Genomic DNA, 4,749 nt, shown 5'->3' with positions numbered 1-4,749 from the left:
CTAACTGGTTGGCTTCCCGTGGTTCAGCTCTCTTTCCAGAAGCTTCCCATTTGACTTCTCAACTCACAGCAAATCAATTTCCAGTTCCCAGCTGCTATGATTTTCAGGTTTTCTTGGGGCGGGTCACACAGACTTCCTGACAGCTTACCTGAAAGAAGGCCGAGCCTTCTTTTTCTCACTGACACTGATGTCATTGAGAACTAGGTTCATTTCATTGATAAAATAAGAATCTGCCTGCCGGGCCCGCTTGGGGTGAGAGATGCGTGCTGAAAGTAGACTACAGATCGAATGATGGCCACTCCATACCTCTATTGCAAACCACAACACCCAAAAGGAGAGAGAGAGAGAGAGAGAGAGAGAGAGAGAGAGAGAGAGAGAGAGAGAGATAGTGAACGCAAAAAGGGAATATGCCTGACACAGAGGCAGGGTGGGATGGGGGAGATTGGGTGGGGGTGGTAGGAGGGATACTGGGCAATGGTGGAGGGAGGGGTACTTGATCATTGTATGACTGAAACGTAAGGATGAAAGTTTATAAGTCTGTAACTGCACCTCATGGTGATTCAGTAAAAAAAAAAAAAAAAAGAATCTGCCTGTCAATGACCCCCATCTGGTCCCTCAATAGCTCCCAACTCATGTTGGGGGTTGGTAGCTGGAATCTGAACTCAAGGGTCTCTCTCTCTCTCTCTCTCTCTCTCTCTGTTTTATTTCTCTTTCTTTTATTTTGCACAGGAATGTGGTAGCCTCTCTGAGTTTGAGGAGTGTTTAGGGAGGCAGGTGGGCAAGAGGGTGAGAGAAGAAATGGGGCAAGCTTCAATTATGGTTAAAAATTTTATGCAGCCTAGAGATGAGGACTCAGAGAAAAACCCAGGTCTCCCCAATTCCTTTCTGGCCATCACACAATCGATGATCACCCAAAGCCAGTGTGACACAGTTCCAGGCAATTCTTCCCTCAGGGACTCTGCCATGTCCTGCTGGACCGCAATGGGTGTCTGAGGGAAGGTAGAAAGATCAAACTCAAACCACCTTGCTGTTTTGGGGGAAAGCGGGGAACCACACATGGCAATGCTCAGGGCTTTCTCCTGGTTCTGCATTTGGGAATCATTCCCAGCAGGGCTTGGGAGACTCACTGTAGTGCCAGGGATTGAACCCACGTTGGCCACGTGCAAGGCAAGTGCCAAAACCCCTGTACTATCTCTCCAGCTCCAAATCAGCTTTCTTGTTCTCATAGGAGTCCCTTTCCCGGCAGGAGAGAATGAAGCCCAGGTATACATTGCTGTCTTTTTTATTTGAGACCATTTCTCCTGGGCCCTGCTATTCATGGCTCTTTAGGAGTGACCAAGAACAAGGCTGACTGGAGGCGGCAAGAGTCACGTTACCAGCTTGCATCTTAAAGGTCACGGTGTCTCCTAACTCAGAGGAAACCCAAAGGTCAGCTTCCTTTGTCAGAGGAGAAAACTAAGGTCAGTGAGGTAAAGGGCTTAGAGAAGGTCACCCAGCCAGCTGGTGTTCAGGACATCGTTGATTCACTGAGATACTGGCACTGTAGCACTGTCCTCCCGCTGTTCATCGATTCGCTCCAGCAAGCCCAGTAACGTCTCCATCGTGAGACTTGTTGTTACTGTGTTTGGCATATCAAATACATCGCGGGTAGCTTGCCAGGCTCTGCCGTGCGGGCGAGATGCTCTTGGTAGCTTGCCGGGCTCTCCGAGAGGGGCGGAGGAATCGAACCCGGCTTGGTTGGCCGGCTGTGCGCAAGGCAAACACCCTACCGCTGTGCTACTGCTCCAGCCCATAGCAAGACACTGGCAGTCAGGAAAAATGCTGAGGGTTCAAAGGCCACTGGGGCTCTTCTCATGTCTTGGGAAGCTGCTGCCTCCTGGCCGTGGGGGTGTCCAGGTGAATAAGGTGAAGAGCTGGGGCGGGCTCCTCTGTAAATTTTCTACAAAGCCAATAACTTTTTCCTTCCAATTCTTACGATCCCCACTGATGACCCGCCCTCATTTCTATTTATGCAAATTGGATGAACATTCTAAAGACTCTCTGAAACAGGCAAGGGTTATTTATATATCTGGTGAGTTTAAAGGTCACAGAGAGCCCAAGAGGGGTAAGTGGGAGTGTCCAGATGGACTGATTTCATTTACTTATATTTATTAACTGATTAAATTTATTTTGGGGTGTTTGGACCACACCCGGTAGTGCTCAGAAATCACTGCTGGCGGGGCTTGGGGAATTCTACTCAGTTCTCGGGACTCAAACCCCGGCTGCCTGCATGCAAGACAAGCACCTGAACTCAGTACTATCTTTTGGGCGCTCCTCCAGATTTATTCTTAACCGCCTGTCTCAAACTCCCCCATCGACCCTGTCATGTTGTTTTTGAGGGGTTGACGGGTCTTTAGGGTTTTTACTGCCTCGCTCTATATTTTGCAGCCACATGGAACCTCTTTTCATGTTCAGCAGAAAGACATCCTGCCCGGCCCTCAGTGGCCCCACCTCTGTCTGTATTGCTGTCGCAAATGAACCACATACGTCATCATTTGGATTTTTTTTTAAATTCTTTGTCTTTTAAAAATGCTTTCTCTCTCTCTCTCTCTCTCTCTCTCTCTCTCTCTCTCTCTCTCTCACACACACACACACACACACATACACACACACACTGCTCTACAATGGAGCCACAGCCTGCGTCCCAGAGAGACGGTTTTGAGGAGAGAGAGAGAGAGAGAGAGAGAGAGAGAGAGAGTCCAGTTTCACTTTACGAGTTCCCCTCTCTTGAACCCCAGAGCAGAGCCTGTTGTCAAACAGACAAGCCTGCCTGCTTCTCAAGAAGGACGCGGTGACCGCCACCATTAAACACCAGCGTCAAGCACTCACGCTCCCCAGACGGGCATTGGCCGTGCCACCCCCCAAGCCAGGAGCCTGAGTCACGCTCCCTCAGCATGGGAAACTTGCCCCTTTGTATTCGCCTTCCAGAAACACTTCTGGGATAAATCATTGCTGTCCCAAAGTGGGACATCTTTTTATTTCGTTCGACAGGTTTTATTTATGCTGGAAGGGGAAGGAGGTGACGTGGACGGGGTGGGGTGGACCCTCTTCAGACATGATCTCACCTCGGACGTATGCCCACCACTGCACGCATTATCTCCTTTATAGTCCACTCTCTGGGTTGGGCCACAGCCGCAGTGCTCAGGGCTTACTCAGGGATCACCCGTGGTAGTGTTTCAGGGACTACATGTGGTGCTGGGGATTGAATGCATTTGTTTTGCTTCTGGAGGTACCACTCTAGTGTGACATTGGACAGTTGTCTTTCTAAGGCTACAACCCCAGAGCTGAGAGGCCTTAAGCCGTTTGCCTGAGGTCACACTCTTGGGGTGCTGGAGTTCATATTTGAACCAAAGCATGGAGAACTCTGGACATCACCCAGGATGCTGAGGATAAGAATTCAGGACTCGCTCTTTTATTTTTGTTTATGGTAGTTATAAAACATTTTGAAGTGTTTTGTTTTATTTTGGGCAACGTGATTGACAAACTACCATTAGTAGGGTCTCATACGTGAAATAGTCCAACACCGGACCCTGTTCCCAGGGCTCTGCTTTCCTGCATCACTGTTCCAGTGCCTCCTCCCCGCGCCCCTCACATTCCCACTTGTGGTGTGTTCCTACTGCAGACAATTCCTACTCCCTCCCTCCTTCCCCTCCTCCCTCCCACCCTCCCTCCTTCTCTCCCCCTCCCTCCCTCCCTCTCTTCCCCCCTCCCTCTGTCCCCCTCCCTTCCTCCCTCCCTCCCTCCCTTCCTTCCTTCCTTTCATCCCTTTCTTCCTCCCTTCCTCCTTCCTTTCCTCCCTCCCCCCTCCCTCCTTCCTTCCTTCCTCTCTTCCTTCCTTTCCTCCCTTCCATCCCTTTCTTCCTCCTTCCTTCCTTCCTTCCTTCCTTCCTTCCTTCCTTTCCTCCCTCCCTCCCTCCCTCCCTCCCTCCTTCCTTCCTTCCTCTCTTCCTTCCTTTCCTCCCTTCCATCCCTTTCTTCCTCCCTCCTTCCCTCCCTCCTTCCCTCCCTCCCTCCCCCTCCCTTCCTTCCCTCCTTCCTTCCCTTTCTTCCCTCCCTCCCTCCCTTCCTCCTCCCTCCCTTCCTTTTCTCCCTTCTCTTCCCTCCCTCCCTCCCTCTCTTCCTCCCTCCCTCCCTCCCTCCCTCCCTCCCTCCCTCCCTCCCTCCCTTCCTTCCTTCCCTCCTCCCTTCCTCCCTCCCTTCCTTCCTCCCTTCCTTCCTTCCTTCCTTCCTTCCTTCCTTCCTTCCTTCCTCCCTCCCTCCCTCCCTCTCTCCCTCCCTTTCTTCCTCCCTCCCTTCCTCCCTCCCTCCCTCCCTCCCTCCCTCCCTCCCTCCCTCCCTTCCTTCCTTCCTATCCAAGGCAATAACCTGATATTTTCCTTCGAGTAAGAGCTGCTGGAGTCTCACTCCAGCCCAGGAGCTGGCACCCTCTGTTTGAGGATTCACAGGTCCCACGGTACCCGAAGCGGCTGAAGATAAGGCAGGAAAAAAATGCATCTGTAGGCTGTGTTCCAATAAATCTTTATTGATGAACACTGAAATTTGAATTTCATACCATTGTCTCTGATCACACACTTAATTTCTCTGTTTTTTGTTTGTTTGTTTGTTTGTTTTGCTTTTGGGGGGCTTGGGTTTCTGAGCCATACCCAGTGATGCTCAGGATTAACTCCTGACTCACAGATATCCCCTGACAAGGCTCAAGGGATGCTAAGC

The sequence above is a fragment of the Sorex fumeus genome, unplaced genomic scaffold, assembly GCF_029834395.1.
Source record: "Sorex fumeus unplaced genomic scaffold, SorFum_2.1 ptg000036l, whole genome shotgun sequence".
Classification (NCBI taxonomy): Eukaryota; Metazoa; Chordata; class Mammalia; order Eulipotyphla; family Soricidae; genus Sorex; species Sorex fumeus.
The sequence above is the reverse complement of the archived record's forward strand: the minus strand, read 5'-3'. Positions refer to the sequence as shown.